Raw genomic sequence first — 20,523 nt, 5'->3', positions numbered from 1 at the left:
ATAAAATTTTAAATGTAGTACCATTAAAAGAAAAAAAGCAATATGTTACATATGAATAAAATAAAATTTTAAATGTAGTAACATTAAAAGAAAAAAAAGCAATGTGTTACATATGAATAAATAAAATTTTAAATGTAGTAACATTAAAAGAAAAAAAGCAATATGTTACATATGAATAAAATAAAATTTTAAATATAGTAACATTAAAAGAAAAAAAAGCAATGTGTTACATATGAATAAATAAAATTTTAAATGTAGTAACATTAAAAGAAAAAAAGCAATATGTTACATATGAATAAAATAAAATTTTAAATGTAGTACCATTAAAAGAAAAAAAGCAATATGTTACATATGAATAAAAGAAAATTTTAAATGTAGTAACATTAAAAGAAAAAAAAGCAATGTGTTACATATGAATAAATAAAATTTTAAATGTAGTAACATTAAAAGAAAAAAAGCAATATGTTACATATGAATAAAATAAAATTTTAAATATAGTAACATTAAAAGAAAAAAAAGCAATGTGTTACATATGAATAAATAAAATTTTAAATGTAGTAACATTAAAAGAAAAAAAGCAATATGTTACATATGAATAAAATAAAATTTTAAATGTAGTACCATTAAAAGAAAAAAAGCAATATGTTACATATGAATAAAAGAAAATTTTAAATGTAGTAACATTAAAAGAAAAAAAAGCAATGTGTTACATATGAATAAATAAAATTTTAAATGTAGTAACATTAAAAGAAAAAAAGCAATATGTTACATATGAATAAAATAAAATTTTAAATGTAGTACCATTAAAAGAAAAAAAGCAATATGTTACATATGAATAAAAGAAAATTTTAAATGTAGTAACATTAAAAGAAAAACAAGCAACATGTTACATATGAATAAAATAAAATTTTAAATGTAGTAACATGAAAAGAAAAAAAGCAATATATTACATATTAATAAAATAAAATTTTAAATGTAGTAACATTAAAAGAAAAAAAGTAATATGTTACATATGAATAAAATAAAATTTTAAATGTAGTAACATTAAAAGAAAAAAAGCAATATGTTACATATGAATAAAATAAAATTTTAAATGTAGTAACATTAAAAGAAAAAAAGCAACATGTTACATATGAATAAAATAAAATTTTTAATGTAGTAACATTAAAAGAAAAAAAGCAATATGTTACATATGAATAAAATAAAATTTTAAATGTAGTAACATTAAAAGAAAAAACAATATGTTACATATGAATAAAATAACATTTTTAATGTAGTAACATTAAAAGAAAAGAAGCAATATGTTACATATGAATAAAATAAAATTTTAAATGTAGTAACATTAAAAGAAAAAAAGCAATATGTTACATATGAATAAAATAAAATTTTAAATGTAGTAACATTAAAAGAAAAAAAGCAATATGTTACATATGAATAAAATAAAATTTTAAATGTAGTAACATTAAAAGAATAAAAAGCAATATGTTACACATGAATAAAATAAAATTTTAAATGTTGTAACATTAAAAGAAAAAAAGCAATATGTTACATATGAATAAAATAAAATTTTAAATGTAGTAACATTAAAAGAAAAAAAGCAATATGTTACATATGAATAAAATACAATTTTAAATGTAGTAACATTAAAAGAAAAAAAGCAATATGTTACATATGAATAAAATAAAATTTTAAATGTAGTAACATTAAAAGAAAAAAAGCAATATGTTACACATGAATAAAATAAAATTTTAAATGTTGTAACATTAAAAGAAAAAAAGCAATATGTTACATATGAATAAAATAAAATTTTAAATGTAGTAACATTAAAAGAAAGAAAGCAATATGTTACATATGAATAAAATAAAATTTTAAATGTAGTAACATTAAAAGAAAAAAAGCAATATGTTACATATGAATAAAATAAAATTTTAAATGTTGTAACATTAAAAGAAAAAAAGCAATATGTTACATATGAATAAAATAAAATTTTAAATGTTGTAACATTAAAAGAAAAAAAGCAATATGTTACATATGAATAAAATAAAATTTTAAATGTTGTAACATTAACAGAAAAAAAGCAATATGTTACATATGAATAAAATAAAATTTTAAATGTAGTAACATTAAAAGAAAAAAAGCAATATGTTACATATGAATGAAATAAAATTTTAAATGTAGTAACATTAAAAGAAAAAAAGCAATATGTTACATATGAATAAAATAAAATTTTAAATGTAGTAACATTAAAAGAAAAAAAGCAATATGTTACATATTAATAAAATAAAATTTTAAATGTAACATTAAAAGAAAAAAAGCAATATGTTACATATGAATAAAATAAAATTTTAAATGTAGTAACATTAAAAGAAAAAAAGCAATATGTTACATATGAATAAAATAAAATTTTAAACGTAGTAACATTAAAAGAAAAAAAGCAATATGTTACATATGAATAAAATAAAATTTTAAATATAGTAACATTAAAAGAAAAAAAGCAATATGTTACATATGAATAAAATAAAATTTTAAATATAGTAACATTAAAAGAAAAAAAGCAATATGTTACATATGAATAAAATAAAATTTTAAATGTAGTAACATTAAAAGAAAAAAAGCAATATGTTACATATGAATAAAATAAAATTTTAAATGTAGTAACATTAAAAGAAAAAAAGCAATATGTTACATATGAATAAAAAAAAATTAAAATGTAGTAACATTAAAAGAAAAAAAGCAATATGTTACATATGAATAAAATAAACTTTTAAATGTAGTAACATTAAAAGAAAAAAAGCAATATGTTACATATGAATAAAATAAAATTTTAAATGTAGTAACATTAAAAGAAAAAAAACAATATGTTACATATGAATAAGTCCCCTGTGGAATTTCCACAGGTCCTGCTAGTTATTATTATTGTTTTCCTATGATTTTATGGCATTTAATTTCGCCGGTTGTGCATTTTATAAAATAATGGAAGTCGGTGTTTTTTGTAGTCATACAAATATTTGTTAGATACTGGTCTTATTAGGGGGTGAATATTATATTATATAGTTGAATGTTCATATTATAGAGACAGAGTAAATATTAAAGAGTGATAGAGACATGTAACAGATGATGAGAGGGAGATAGAAGGAAGAGATATACAGTTTGTGAATGTTTCTATAACATATCTTTTAGAGAGGAGGGATCGGTTGTTTTAACCAAGGGGAGGAACAGGTATTAGTTATGAGGGAGACACATTTCTTAGATGATGGAGAGATGCTTAGATGGGTGTAGTTCATTATTAATACAATTTCACTTAACCTTTGTTTTGGTAGAATGACATAACACTAGATGACAGTTACAAAATGATGATGTTTCTTTATTCATTCGACCGGTCAGTGATTTCACATCAAGGAATTCAAAGTCCTACATGAACTTCTAACCCTTCGTGTCCAAAGGGGAATTCGTCCGACTCGACTCTCCTGTCTGACCCTGTCTGACGACTCTGTCCGACCCTGTCTCCGTTTCCACTAAAACTATATTGAGAACTCATCTCTTAGCCATGACGTCATTGCATGGCCAAAACGTGCAGATCGATCCCATGGTCTGGACATGCTTCATGTGTCTCGTTCCCCCATGTCCGAGCATGTGCTCGACTCGCATGGTCTTAACTCATGTGCACTGTTCACACATGTCTACAAACAAGAATTCTCTAACCTATTTTTGGTCTAACCTATTTTCAATATGCTTTTCATTTTTTATTGTTTGCTTCTAGATAACAATATTTCAATTTAATTTTCATAAAACAAAATTGAATCATCAAATTCCTTTTTCACAATTACATTTTACAAGAACAGCGGACTTGTTCTCGTAACATAATGATCCAGCCATAACTCAGCATTTGCTCGGCTTTCCCCGGAACATGATGTCAACAGTTGGATAATGCCGAACGTTGGTGATAGAAATAATAACAATGCTACATAAAAAAGTACAATTTTAAATAGTATAAACACCCCTAACCTCCTCATGTTAAGAACGACTTTCGCAATAAATAATAACAATGCTACATAAAAATAGTAAAATTTTAAATGCAGTAACATTAAAAGAAAAAAAGAAAAAAACCTACCGTAATTTAAAATTTTTATTAACTGGGTGAAGAAAATGTGCTTTTTGGTCTCAATTTATTTTTAAGCAACATTTTTTTTGAAAGGTAATTTTTTATGATCTGCACCAGCGAAGTATAAACACCCCTAACCTCTGCATGTTAAGACCGACTTTCGGAATAAATACTTCCAACCTCAGAAGTCATTCTTAACATGGGGAAGTCATTCTTAACACGGGGAAGTTACATGTATATATATTCAGATATATATGTTTATATGCACACAAATATGTATATTTACATAGATATGAGCACACACACACACACACACACACACACATATATAATATTAAGACCGATTTTCGGAATAAATACTTCCAACCTCAGAAGTCATTCTTAACATGGGGAAGTTACATGTATATATATTCAGATATATATGTTCATATAGATATGAGCACACACACACACACACACATATATATATATATATATATATATATATATATATAATTCACACTAAGGAAGCCGTTCTTAACATGGGGAAGTCGTTCTTAACATGGGGAAGCCATTCTTAACATGGGGAAGCCATTCTTAACATGGGGAAGTTGGGGTTGTTTATACTACGCTTGGGCAGTCAAGTTGAAAATTACCGTGCGGCATTGTCATTGGCTCAACTTTTTGTTTAGTCAGACAGCAGCAGAACCTGAGGGTATGTAGTGTTTGTATTATTTTATCGGCAATGCTCAGCATTATCCAGCTGTTGATGTTATGATCTGAGGAAAGCTGAGCAAACGCTGAGTTATGTCTGGATCAATATCTGCATGAATACCGTTTTTGGTTATTTTACAAACCTTCTCAGCAATCACAGCCATCGGTAGTTGTTTTCGTCTCACCATGTTTTTGGCCAAGTAAGCCTCGGGTCAGCTTTGGGTAGAATTGAAACCGCTATCTTCAGACAATTCTAATCTGGAACTATAGAGTTTCAATGTCTCTATAAAATGTGCCCCAGGCTCCGAATAATAGTCTGCAAGAAATAAATTAGTATAAATAATGCTTATCTATATATCTTACATATTATATACTTGTAACTATCTATCTATGTGTGTCACACTTTCCGGCAAATTTGATTGGTTAGTATAAATAATACTTATTAATAATGAATTCCAATTAAAATAAATTAGCAAATATTTACTTTAGCAAATATGATTAAAATATTTACTTTAGAAAATATAATTAAAATATTTACTTTAGCAAATATTATTAAATTTTTTACTTTAGCAAATATAATTAACATTTGTTTACTTTAGCAAATATAATTAAATCTTTTACTTTAGCAAATATAATTAAATTTTTTTACTTTAGCAAATATAATTAATTTTTTTTACTTTAGCAAATATAATTATTTTTTTTTAATTTAGCAAATATAATTAAAACTTTTACTTTAGCAAATATAATTAAATTTTTTACTTTAGCAAATATAATTAAATTTTATTTAGTTTAGCAAATATAATTAAATCTTTTACTTTAGCAAATATAATTAATTTGTTTTACTTCAGCAAATATAATTAATTTTTTTTACTTTAGCAGATATAATTAATTTTTTTTACTTTGGCAAATATAATTAAATGTTTTACTTTAGCAAATATAATTAATGTTTTTTTACTTTAGCAAATATAATTAAATCTTTTACTTTGGCAAATATAATTAATTTTTTTTACTTTAGCAAATATAATTAAATCTTTTACTTTAGCAAATATAATTAAATCTTTTACTTTAGCAAATATAATTAAATTTTTTGTTACTTTGGCAAATATAATTAAATCTTTTACTTTAGCAAATATAATTAAAAAGTTTTTACTTTAGAAAATATAATTAAATGTTTTACTTTAGCAAATATAATTCACATTTTTTACTTAACATTTTTATTTTTTAGCAAATGTAATTAAAATATTTTACTTTAGGCATTAATTGAACTTTTTATTTAGCAAATATTAAAACTTTTTTACTTTAGTTTATATAATTAATTTAATTATAAAACAATATACTAATTTTTTACTGTAGCAAATATAATTTATTTTATCACTTTAGCAAATATAATTAAAACTTTTTACTTTAGCAAATATAATTAAAAAATTTTGCTTTAGCAAATATAATTCAAATTTTTTACTTTAGCAAATACTAGCGAGGGGTACCCGGCATTGCTCGGGTGTTTTTCGGGGTATGTGAAAAAACCCCGAAAATGTGAAAAAAACAGGTGCCCGTAAAAAAAAAAACGGAGCCTTCATGACGCGCAGTTGGAAAATAGTAAAGTGTTAAAAAGAAACAAGTGCGCGTTTTTGATTGACATGACGGTGATAGATATTCAGCAGTTAGCATTTTGTGCGGGACAGTTTTGAATGAGGTGAATAAATCGGTTTGTTTGTTTTTAAAAACCCGCTCCCTGCTTATTAGGAGGAGCGAAATGAAAGCTACAGTCTTTTATGACACAGTCGACATTGAACAAACATTACTTAGCTTTCGGCCTGTGATTAGAGTCGAGTTTTGCTTTTTTTTATACCGAAAACCGAATGTAACGCGTGCCGATGCGGGAAATGTGGAATAATTAACGTTTGAAAGTGAATAAAATAAAATAGACAGGCGAGCTCCGTGAGTAACTCTGAGATATTACAATTTAAAGATGATATAAAAAGTTTTAAGAAGTTGTGAACCGAGCAAGCGCTTCTCTGAAAGAAGCCTTTTGTGGACATCGAGGAAAAGCGTACATACATACATACATACATTTTCGCTTTTATATATATGGATAATTTAAATTTTTTTTACTTTAGAAAATATAATTAAAAAAGTTTACTTTAGCAAATATAATTAAAAAAAATTACTTTAGAAAATATAATTAAAAAAATATACTTTAGCAAATATAATTAAAAAAATTTACTTTAGAGAATATAATTTTAAAATTTTACTTTAGAAAATATAATTAACATTTTAGTTGTTTAGCAAATATAATCAAAATATTTTACTTCAGGCATTAATTGAATTTTTTTATTTAGCAAATATTATTTAAACTTTTGTACTTTTACAAATATAATTGAAATTTATTCTTTAGCAAATATAATTAGAATTTTTTACTTGAGCAAATATAAATAATTGAATTATTTCAGTAATTAACAAATATAATAAAAATGTTTACTTTAGCAAGTATAATTCATTTTTTACTTTAGCAAATATAATTAAAAAAATTTACTTTAGCAAATATAATTAAAAACTTTTACTTTAGCAAATATAAAATTTTTTACTTTAGCAAATATAATTAGAAAATTACTTTAGCAAATATCATTTAAAAAATTTACTTTAGCAAATATAATAAAAAATTACTTTAGTAAATATAATTAACATTTTTTACTTTCGTAAATATATTTTTTTTTACTTTTTCTTTTGCCAATATTATGAAAAGTTGTTTTTGTTTAGAGAACAAGTGAACATGTTGTTGAGCACGAACACTACTTTTACATCACATGAATTTACGTGACTAAAACAGGGATTAATACCAGAGCAAAACTATTGTCACTCTTTTAAATTGTCATAAATTTACTATATGAAACAGTCAGACGTATTTTTCTGTGAAAAGATATCTCCTAAGATTTTGGAAGATTCAACTTTCTTTATGATTTACCGACCCCTTCAACGACAGTTCTTAATTTCGTAATGCAGAGCCAACCGTTTTTCTTTAGAGACAAAGAAGCATGCTTTCAACACCTGATGACCGAAACGTTGTGCTAAAAGCACCCAAGATGAGAATAATAATCTGATTAATCAAAATAACACAAGCATTCATAACTTACTAATTATATTTTGTTTACAAACAAATATTACATGAAGAATTAATAATTATATTTTGTTCTCCAAAAATCAGAATTGTAAATTCATTTTGTTACAAAGAAATATCACATGAAGAATTAGCAATTTTGTTTTTTGAACAATAACATATGTGTTGACTTTTTATGAGAATATGTAAAAAAAATTTAATACTATCGCATGAAATCTATTTTACATATTTATTTTATATTTTCAGAGTTTGTGGCAATCGACAGAAATCAATTATTTTATTAGAATGGATCTTCATTTTTTGTTGATGATATACGAAACTCATAACATATTTGAAAATGTCCACATATGAATTTCGTAGAAATATCTGAAAGGAAAGAAATCATAGACTTGTGAAATGTCCACTTTATAAATTTTGTGAAAGAAAAGAAACACGTGACATCAAATTTGACACAAAGTAGTTCAAAACGTTGTTCTTGTTACGTGTATTAATTCTTTTACATATAGCATTACCATCAATGTTTTAGAAAAATAAAATTTTATTTAGTATGTTAACAGAATAACATCCACTAAAATAAAAATCAGTACAAATTAGATTTGACAAAATGAAAATATATTTTACTAACAAAGGTGAAAAAATGTGATTGATTAAAAGTTTATTTTGTTGTTGCACAGAAGTCACATTTGCTAAAACAAAAAGCAGACCACCAACATACCTTGTGAAGTAGGTGGTTCATCTTTTACACGGAAGTCTACTTTGTTGCAACATGTTTACACATAAAGGAGACAAACCACATTCTTGTGAAGTATGTGGTTCTTCTTTTACACGTAAATCAGGTTTGTTGCAACATATGCGAACACATACAGGAGATAAACCACATTCTTGTGAAGTATGTGGTTCTTCATTTGCACAGAAGTCAAGCTTGTTAAGACATAGGTTTACACATACAGGGGAGAAGCCACATTCTTGTGAAGTATGTGGTTCTTCTTTTACACGTAAGTCAGGTTTGTTGCAACATAGGTTTACACATACAGGAGATTAACCACATTCTTGTGAAGTATGTGGTTCTTCTTTTGCACGTAAGTCAAGTTTGTTGCAACATATGTTTAAACATACAGGAGACAAACCACATGCTTGTGAAGTATGTGGTTCTTCTTTTACATGTAAGTCAAGTTTGTTAAGACATATGTTAACACATACAGGAGAGAAACCATATTCTTGTGAAGTATGTGGTTCTTCTTTTACACGTAAGTCAGGTTTGTTGCAACATATGTTTACACACACAGGAGACAAACCGCATTCTTGTGAAGTATGTGGTTCTTCTTTTACATGCAAGTCACATTTGTTGCAACATATGCGCACACATACAGGAGACAAACCGCATTCTTGTGAAGTATGTGGTTCAACTTTTGCAAGGAAGTTACATTTGTTGCGACATATTCAAATACATACAGGAGAGAAACCATATTCTTGTGAACTATGTGGTTTTTCTTTTGCACAGAAGTCACATTTGCTGCAACATATGCAAACACATACAGGAGAGAAACCACATTCTTGTGAAATATGTGGTTCAACTTTTGCACGGAAATTACATTTGCTGCGACATATGCAAACACATACAGGAGAGAAACCGCATTCTTGTGAAGTATGTGGTTCAACTTTTGCATTGAATATGCATTTAATGCGTCATATGCGAACACATACAGGAGAGAAACCATATTCTTGTAAAGTATGTGGTGTTTCTTTTGCACAGAACTCACATTTGTTGCAACATATGCAAACACATACAGGAGAGAAACCACATTCTTGTGAAGTATGTGGTTCTTCTTTTGCACGAAAGTCCCATTTGTTGCGACATATGCAAAGACATACAGGAGAGAAACCACATTCTTGTGAAGTATGTGGTTCTTCATTTGCACGAAAGTCATATTTGTTGCAACATATGTTTACACACACAGGAGACAAACCGCATGCTTGTGAAGCATGTGGTTCTTCTTTTACATGCAAGTCAGGGTTGTTGCAACATATGCGCACACATACAGGAGACAAACCGCATTCTTGTGAAGTATGTGGTTCAACTTTTGCAACGAAGTCACATTTGTTGCGACATATTCGAATTCATACAGGAGAGAAACCATATACTTGTGAAGTATGTGGTTTTTCTTTTGCAGAGAAGTCACATTTGAGGCAACATATGCAAACACATACAGGAGAGAAACCACATTCTTGTGAAATATGTGGTTCAACTTTTGCACGGAAATTACATTTGCTGCGACATTGTGTTCAACTTTTGCATTGAATATGCATTTGCTGCGACATATGCGAACACATACAGGAGAGAAAATACAAACGATTGCACTGAAAGGGACGGCTAGAATCCTGAAAAGATCTCTTGGTTGGACTCACTAAAATAGGGGTAAATGTCAGACATCTGGTTGGATGTCCCATCCCCTAGAAGAAAAAGTTTAAGAAAAATGAAAAAAAAAACAGAGAAAACACATTCTTGTGAAGTATGTGGTTCTTTTGCACGAAAGTCACATTTGTTGCGACATATGCAAAGACATACAGGAGAGAAACCACATTCTTGTGAAGTATGTGGTTATTCTTTTGCACGAAAGTCACATTTGTTGTGACATATGCAAAGACATACAGGAGAAAAAATTAATCATACCAATTATCATAGGTGCCACAAAGCTTATGAAGAAGAACCTGAAGTCCTATTTTACTAATATTCCTGGTGAACTATATTATTGTGGAGAATGGTGTTTCAACATATTTGCCTTCTGTAAAAACAAAGAACACCATTCTCCACAATAATATGGTTGTACTCTATTTTTTTCCAATTTTATTCCTTTGAAGATTGTAATGCTGGGTGTGGGGCAGCCAAACCCGCTGTCAACATTGTCCCGCCTTTTTTTGTACGGAACCGAGAGCATTTTTTATTATTCTCGCTGTTCCCTTCAACTTTTGCACGGAAGTTACATTTGCTGTGACATATGCGAACACATACAGGAGAGAAACCATATTCTTTGAAGTATGTTTTTTTCTTTTGCACAGAAGTCATATTTGTTGCAACATATTCAAACACATACAGGAGAAAATCAAGCGGGAGAACTTGCCTACTAGACACTGTCTTCGAGTGCCTAAGGGGTTTGCCAGAACAATCTGGCATGAGGATACTTTTTCCATAGAAGTAAACCCTGACCAAATATTCAAAATCACATAGTGTTCTCAGCCCAAATAAGATCTCCTCACTACGGCTACTCCACAGCTTTTCCGGGGAATGGTGCACCTTCTCCAAGTGATATTACCTCAAGTAATAGCACGAAGCTGGATACTTCACCAGACAAGATAAATTCTTGTCCTAGAATCCAGTAAAACCAAAAGACCAACATGAAAGATATACTACAACATATAAAAATGGTTAATTGGGGAGAGGAAAATTTTGTTCTCAATTCTTTACTAACTCAGTGCTTGAGAGATAAAGAACTTAAATGGAACATTCGAATATCTGTGTGTCTCATATAGAGTTCAAGTAGTTAGCCCCTGGTTGTGGGCCCCTTGAATTTTGAGAACTTCGACTGAAGTAAAATAAAACAAAAAGAGAAAAAGAATACTCTACCTTGTAATTTAACCTCTCAAAAATACATGAGAGATTAAATAACAGCCCTAATAAACACAGACAAACTCACTAGAGGAACCTATTCTGTATCCCACCGAATTTGATGAGACCGCAAATGTGAGCCCACAACACCACCACCTTAGATCAGTGCAACAGTTGTCGGTAGCTACTCAACAGATAACCCTTACAGCACAAAGTCCAACAGAAGTGCATCACTCTATATCAGGAACTCAAATACCTACAGAATCTTCTACACCAGCTCACTCTCACTATAAAGCAAGTAACACATCTGCATTTCCATCAACGTGTGAAATAACTTCTTCACCAGGAAAAACTCCATCTTGTGCTTTGCTTCCAGAACCAGATGATGAGCAATTGGAAACACAATAGAAAAAGTCAACAATATGAGCATGGAAGAAAGGCCTAGGTTACCTAAAATACAAGCCTCAAGATTCTTTAAATCATTGATCATCAAAGTAAATATTGCACTTATAAGGCTTGTTCCAGAAGAAATAGACCTTAGGCAGCTAAATAACGTCACATATGCAGCTGAACTACATTAGCAACAAAATACTTCCTCTGAATGAATCAGTTTAGTCTAAAAAAACGACTTAATGAAGTGAGATTTGATATAAGAAATAGACGTTCGATTATTATAAATAGATGTTCGACACCAATATTCAACATGACCTCTAAAGACAAAACTATAAGAAATCCGAGAAAGTGTATTCTTTTGTCAAAACATCGGATTGAACGATGAATCAATTATCCAGTGTTACCTGTCGCCATGACGATTTGGAATCTAAATTTGATTTCTAAACTGGGCTTTTTTGCGCTAGTATTTAATTTTTTCCCTCTAAAGTTAGGTTGAACTCTGCCTGACAAGAACATCCGAGAAACTAACATGATTACGGCTGAACATCAAAGATCCAATATTGACTTATGTAACATACACACGTACATATATACATACACACATACATACATACACTCAGGCATACATACATACGTACATACATACATACACACAAGAATACATATATGCATGAAAATTGCCACTTTTTGACAGAAGCTTTTTATCTATTCAAGTTGAAGTCACATAGATGAACGTAGATGGCTTTTCAGGCCAGCTTTACTCTTGCATATTGCTTCATGAATATGTTAGGAAACTCGCCAGTATTTGGTGGTGCTTGCAGAGGTACTTTATTATGCACTGTTGAGTGTCTTGTGAAACCATTTGTAGATTTACAGATCAACCCATGGATATTACAACAATACATTGGTCGTCTGGATGGCAGCACATTCTTATAAAATTGTTGGTCTTGTCTAAATTGTATGATTTCACCTTTTCATGAAGAAACCAACGTTAAACAGAAGAAACCTGCAACATATTGTACATTTCACTTTTTTTTGAACGACAGTAAAAACTGCGGATATATTTTACTTTTAACACAATTTCCCCAAACTATCTGAGTTTTTCTGTAATTACTTTTCTCCACTTGTTTTGGTCCACAATTTGAATTTAGTAGTTATTCTTGTACAGTATGTGCCTATGTTTTAAGCACATAAAAAGATCAACAGTTTGAATTTATTAGTTATTCTTGTCAGGTATTTAGTGACGGATATGGTGAGTGATTTTCTGGCATATGCTACCATGCACCATAAAAATAAACCAAATATGAAGGTACTACTGCATAATTTGACCAAAATTCTCATTAATTCCCATCAATCATGGATCGAGTGAGACTGGAATTATCGGGTTTTGCCAATTTCAAAACAAACTGGGGAAAAATACAAATAATAAAAAATAAAAAGCTTAAAAGAACTAAATTTTTAAAATTTATTTTATCTTTTTTTTCAAAATATTTATCAACAACATTTTTTTCAACAAGATGAATACCTTACTTTGTTTAACCGTAAATTGTTACAAGGTTTTTTTTCTTCAGTCAAAATTAAGATGTTCTGATGTATTTTTTCTTTTCGTTTTGGTGCACTATGCGCATTTGTCGAATCCAACCTTCATACAGATGATTTACTCTTATTTCCCTCCTTTCTGCCCATGCTGAGATTGTATCCAGCATTGGATGGCTTGGTAGCTTACTTAGTGGATCCACTGTGAGGCAGAAAAGAAGCGGCGAAAGGCTGCTTCTCTGGAATATTCTTTGCTGAATCATAATGTTTCGGGGTCTGTATCATTCCTTCTGTATGCTGTAGCATAATTGATGTTCACCATTTGGTCATTTTCTTCGGAAGGAATGATGTAATATCGGTGTTCACATTATACAGCTGCAAACAGCAAAGTATCAAGGAATAAGGTATACTGTCAAACGCCTTTTGTAATTAATCCAGGCCATTGACCGATTTCTTTGTCTTCTGCAGTGTCTTCTAGTATTGTTCTATTTACTAGAAGTTGGTCATTTGTCCCCCTGTTAGGAGCTTGTAGGTTGTTGTAAGGCAGCAAATTGTTCGATATTTGTTAGCCATGTGGGTGACCTCATTTTTGGGAATAAGTGATGTACTGATGATTCTATTGAATGCCTTGGAATACTGTTGGTGAAGTGCAATCAGTTTTTACAGCCAAAAATTTGGTACGTGGTCTATTCCCGGGGTATTGAAATTACTGCATTAAGATCCCTTCCTGCAGACAGCTTCCTTGCTAAAGCTGGCATCTTTTCTTTCTTCTTGTTCTCCTCTTTGATGATATTTATCCAATTGTTTTCTTTATGTACTTTAGTGTCCTCATAGAATGGCCTCCAGAAGTTTTCAACCTCTTCTTGAGTTGGTGGTTAACTCACCTTTCTTTCTTCTTTAAGAAGGCTCTTATAAACAATACTTGAGTTTGAAAGCAAAGTTTATTTATTTTGCTTCAAAGTTTTTGTTTTTTTATTTTTATTTGTGCAGCTTAGGCTTTTATTTCAGCCTGAAGTTGTGACATCTTTGCTCTTAGCTGTGCTGGGTTTTGGAGGGAATAGTACTTTTCAACTTTTTCATCTTGCTATTTAGTTAGTTTGCCTGGGGGTTGACAGGACATAAATGCAGATATCCGGGCAGTTGCTTTGCAAAGTTTATCTATTTTTGTTTGAGTTTTCATTGCCCGACTTTAGTCTTCATGTTTCCTCTTTTACTCGCCTTGTGTTGGGGTAAGAGTTTTAACTAAACTGCTGCCTCTAATATTGAATGATTGATTTCACTCGATATTGCATTAATTGAAGTGATTCTTGCGAGGGCATCATTGACTTTTGAAACAAGTGTCTATTCATATTAATTTTTTACTAGTCTGTGTCGATCTTCAACAGCTAGACCTCGTGCCACTTCAATCCTGTTCGCTGTAACGCCTCCCTCGAGTAAGTGGTTAAGGACTCTTATTTCTCCAGATTCTTGGCATGTGTCATCTAGACTCCTCTCGGGCTGTTACATGAAATCTGGTATGTTGAAAGTGAATATCGAAGTGGCAGGCAGGAAGAAAGACAAACAATTGTAGTCTATCTACAAAAGCTTAATTCTCATAAAATTATGTACAAAATGTTTTTACAATTCTCATTCAGATTTTGTAAGTTTTTTTCAAAATCTCAACTCTCTTCACAGACAGCGACAGACGGATGGATGAGGTGGGGAGTGGTCACGTCTCTTCTCGGATTCAACAAGCAATCTGCTTTGAAACTCTCCACTCACTCTGCGACTCAACTCTATCTCTTCACACTCTTCTAATTTTCGCACGACAGTCGTATATATAGTAAGGTATGTGGATGGGGGTGCAAAGTCTTCTCAGCCAATAAGATTTTGCCAGGAAATCGAAAGCCTCAGGTCCCTGGGTGGGCACTATTCCCACACCTGAAATTCTCTCACTATTTTCAAGGACAGTTGTCAATTCTGACATCCGACCCTGGGTTCATTTAAGGCCAGACAAGGTTCTAAGTGAAATTTCCTGTCGTCAACTTTTAGCCGTAAAAATATATTTCTCTGATTTTTAAACAATATCTATTTTGACATGAAATAAAATATGTATATTTATCTTCTCTATCTTAAATCCTTGGGTCATCTGGCGTCATCCGAAAATACAAAGCTACCTCAGCGTAGTTCTAACGCTCCTCAATGGGGGATTACGTTACATTCGCCCCCATTAGACTATATTGCTCCGTAGAACCAATGGAGTCTAATTCCTTAACACACCACTCCATCCTTTTTTTTCAGTACGCCATGAGATTTTTTCCACAGACCCCTCTCTCCATCCTCAAATTATCCGTCCACAAGACAACATACACACAATCCCATATCCACCCTTTTTATGCAGGGTTCCTCCCCTTTTTCATTCAAAGTTCGTAAGAAAGTTAATTCAAAAAAGTTTGTAAAATCATCAAAAATGTAAAAAGTTCAAAGTTCATCAGGGCTAATATAATTTCTTTTTTTTCACATGCAATTTTTTTTCTTTGGTTATATATTCTTTTTTTTTCAATTCACATTAATAATTCAAAGATAAGATAATCATCATTAAAAAAGTGTCACTCTATAAAATGCATAAAGTTCATCAAGTATCTCATAAGAGTTACTTTCCTTGTTTAAAAGTTTTGTAACCTCTTATTTTCAAATAACATTACTCGACTTTTTTCCAAGTCTTTATAAGAGTTATTCCCCTTTTTCCAATTTCTTATGAAATAAAATATGTATATTTATCTTCTCTATATTAAATCCTTGGGTTATCTGGCGTCACCCGGGAATACAAAGCTACCTGAGCGTATTTCTAATGCTCCTCTATGGGAAATTACGTTACATTGCCAGCTCTTCCTCTAATTTCAACTGGTCTGCATCCAGTGTCACATGTTCAAGTGGGACTTACTGTTAGCATGTCTGCCCATATTTAAATTGTATTGGGACAGTTGGGAGTGATGCATTATTTGGTGGAGTGATACGGTTTGCTGCTGGTAGGCATTTCAGGCTTGGACTTGTTGACACTGTCTCATGGCGCTGTGTCAGGTGAGAATTTGTTGTAGTATCTTGTTGGGTTTGTCAGATCTTGGGTAGTGCTGTACTTAGGAACATTGCGCCTCCCCCTCCCCGCAGAATGCGCTTTACGGCCCCTACCATCCCTACCGACACAATTCATCTTGCACACGCACCTCCCTCCCATCAACATACTGAACCCACAATGAATGGTATTTAAACAAAATAACATGCTCTTGAAAGAACGCAGATATTCCGTAATCATGAAAAACCCGAAGAAATCAAAGAATTGGTGTTTTGCAGCTAACCTTTTAAAAACTAAAAACATTAGCTCATCTTTAGTATTTCGAACTCAAGGAAAGCGGACATTCGCCCGTAGTCGAATGGAAAATAATAAGACAAGCTACCACGTGTAGAGACCTAGACGACCCATGTATATTATGCCTTCATGAAAAATTGTCTACCCTGTACTTTAAACAACCCCAACACTTATTAAACTGTAGAAGAGAAATAGCGAACAACTGTGTTCACAGGATAAAATTTACTCTAGGATAGCGATACAAAATAGTTTTAAAACTAACAAAAACAATAGAAAATAAATAAATTAAATAAACATGAATATACATAAACGATCATACATATATGTATGTATATATATGTATATATATATATATACGTGTGCATATATGTATAAATATTTTTGTGGGCTTTTTAGAACAGGCGTTGTTTGACAAGTGCCCCTAACCAGCATTTTACATGCGTTATGTTGACGACACTTTTTCTTGTTTCGCAACGCATGATGAAACTGTGTTCTTTTTCCACTTATTAAATAATTGACACCCTTCTCGCAAATTTACAGATGGAGGTGGAAAAAGATAATTCCCTTCCTTTCCTTGATGTGTTAGTTTCTAAACGTGGGCTTTCCTTTATGACATCTATTTATAGAAAACCCACTTTCACTGATCTTTATCTCACTTGGGATTCCTTTGCACTCACAACCAGGAAACTTAATTTTATTAGAAACCTAACCCATCGGGCACTTGTTATTTGTTCCCCACCTTTTATTGATGTGGAAATTGCCAACATTGAAAGGATTTTTATTATGAATGGATATCCACCTCCATTAGTTAACATAATTATTAGTAAGAAAATTCAATCCTTTTCTGAGCTACCAAAATATGGTCCATCTAGATTCTCGGTATACCTTAAGTTACCTTGGATTGGACCTGAAGACCAACTTATTGGTGATAAGATTTCCTCTGTGGTGTCTTCTAATTTTGGTGCTCTATCCCTCCGTGTTGCTTTTCCCACAAAATCCGTCTTTCCCTCATTTCGTAAGGATGTCTTGCCTATCTCTCAAACAAGCAATATTATTTACAAATTTCAATGTCGGTGTGGTGCCGTCTATATAGGCAAGACTACCCAGCGTCTTCAGGTCAGAATCGCCCAACATGTTCCCCGCTTCATCCGAGACCATCAAACTACCACCAGAAGGTCTCAATCGATAGAATCGTCCATCGGCCAACACTTGGTCGATAAAAAGGAGTGTGGTCTTGCATTCTCTCCGGAGTGTTTTTCTGTTTTGTACCAAGGACGTACAAAGTTCAACCTGTCTATCCTCGAAGCACTTGCCATCATTTCCATTTGTTACATGTAACTTCCCCCACTTTTTTCTTTTTCCTCCCTCTATTTTCCATCTTATTTTAGTCGACTGAATTTCCGCTATAGTTCACTTCCTTACAATATATATGTGTGCATATATGTATGTACATATATATATATATTTATATAAAAAAACATTAACCTAGATTTAAAACAGGTCAAGAAACTAGATATTCAGGCTAAATAGAGCACACAAAAAGGAACAGGTCAACCAGAGGTCAAATAGGCCTTTGTCCGATAAGTGCATGTTTATTGGGTGATATAAAGGGGGCGGGGGATACTAGAAAGCTGATTGGCTAACTAAAATCTCAATAGAAATTTTTTTTTTTTTTTTTTTACACAGTGATCACCACTTATCAAGGCCCGGAAGCCACTCAGGGATAAGGGTTATTGCAAGTACATCACGTTAGTGAGGAGATTTTATGAAGTGTTTAATTAGGGGGCGGTTCATTAGGAATTTGTTAACATTAGACTTGAAGACATCCAAGTTGTAGTCCGGAGGGAAGCAGGCAGACGGAACAGAGTTCCACAGGCGTGCAGTTCTAAGAAAGAAGCTTTGCTAATGAAATCCGCGTTTTGATTTAGGCACAGATATAGAGTGGGGGAAATTTTTCACAGTGGATTCAGCTAGACGGGTGTTTTTCGTGAAAGTTTGGCGAGGGGGGACCAGGGATTGGAGTTCAGACGAGCACCTGTCATGAAAATAACGATATCCATGCATTATGAACTCATCTAGGGAAGTGGTCGGCCCTATTCCAGTTTCACATAGAAATAATATGTCCGGTTTCGTCTCCTGTAATTGGGTTTCAACCTCTGGAAGGTTGGAACGTAGACCCCTGATATTGGAGAAGGAGACCTGGTAGTAGGGGTCTACGCTGGAAGATGCGGTTCTAGGTTTAATCGAGCTTTTATTCTGGAGATATTTCATGTTGAGGTTTGGGGATTTGTGGAATAGGTCGGCATACTTGGTTAGAGCAGTACAGAGAGGGAAAGTAAGAGAGAAAAAGACAGGAAGATTTTTTTTTATTTGTAGCACACGAAAAGGTAAAGCCGTAACAATTACCCACTAGTATGGCATCGAGAGGCCCCACCAGAGACTACTGCATGGTCCAGATCCACTCACCAAATGGCAATACAGCAGTCCCAGTACTTTGCGTCTGCTGATAGGACAGCCTCCTTAGTGGTTAATCCAAGGTTCGGGTCCCTGACTATCAGGCGGATAACGTCAGCCCAGACAAAACGTTTACCTCCAGCACCCTTACTAGTGACATGGCAACAAGGACAGACAAAGACAGAAAAATATCCGACATCTCAGACTACTGGTCACCAAGTAATACCGACCTTTAAGCAGCTTTTTCTTCACCCTTTGTCAGAAACATCACTCATTGAATGAGGACTGAATGACAAAATAGGAGAAGCGAGAGTTACTGGAGCTGCCGATAACACATCCGCTGTATTATCTACTCTCCATTTAAAAAAAAAAAAAAAAAAAAAGGGGGGGGGGAGAAAGGGGAATGGGTACAAGTGACTTATATCTAAGTAGTAAGTCCGGTGCGAACTTAATAATTCATGGCATTTTAGTGATGCGTATATAAAAACGACAGACAACCACAAAATTTGCGCATAACATGAAGAGTCCTAGAGTGGATGAAACGCGGAATATTCAGTGTAGCTTAATATATTATTATTTACTATATATATATATATAGTTATATATATATATATATATATATATATATATATAACTAAGGTAGTGTAGCTTAATCGCCATATATATTTTATAACTTACTATATATATATATATATATATATATATATATATATATATAACTAAGGTAGTGTAGCTTAATCGCCATATATATTTTATAACTTACTATATATATATATATATATATAAATATATATATATATATATATATATATATATATATAGGGTGGGCCAAAATAAGGGTCCTATTTTTAAAAATTCATAAATTCATGTAAGTTTTAATCGCCATATATATTTTATAAATTAATATATAAATATATATATATAACTAAGGTTGTTTATAACTTATATATATATATATATATAACTAAGGTTATTTATCGGCAAGACAAGCAACCCTATCATGTTTATATGGCCTGGAGTACATCTGCTTAGAGGAGAATAAATTGGCCATCAGCATTGTGCGGATATTGTGATATTGATAAGCTCCCAAAATCAAAGTTCAGAACAGTACAAGAGCAATAGTACATCAAAATCACGCATCACATTTTTTACGATCTATTAGCATCTAGCAGTGTTTTCGAAGATAAAAATGTCTAATGGTGTTTGAGAAGCTAATGGTTTCTCGCAGTGTTTTGAAAGCTAATAGTGGGAAGCAGTGTTTTTGAAGATAATAATGTCTA

At 31.3% G+C, this 20,523-nt stretch overlaps 1 long non-coding RNA gene across 1 annotated transcript in view; it reads left to right on the top strand.

The window, feature by feature from the left end:
• Positions 1 to 13,362, top strand: part of LOC145271465 (uncharacterized) — a 21,210-nt gene extending 7,848 nt beyond the window's left edge. Inside the window, exon 2 of the long non-coding RNA XR_013865889.1 lies at positions 8,157 to 13,362. This is a non-coding gene — a long non-coding RNA (uncharacterized LOC145271465). The remainder of the gene's footprint in view (positions 1 to 8,156) is intronic.
• The last annotated feature ends 7,161 nt before the right edge of the window (positions 13,363 to 20,523 follow it).

The sequence above is a fragment of the Euprymna scolopes genome, chromosome 46 (genome assembly GCF_053919585.1).
Source record: "Euprymna scolopes isolate OS-2025 chromosome 46, ASM5391958v1, whole genome shotgun sequence".
NCBI lineage: Eukaryota > Metazoa > Mollusca > Cephalopoda > Sepiida > Sepiolidae > Euprymna > Euprymna scolopes.
This window is presented reverse-complemented; position numbering and strand designations above follow the sequence as displayed.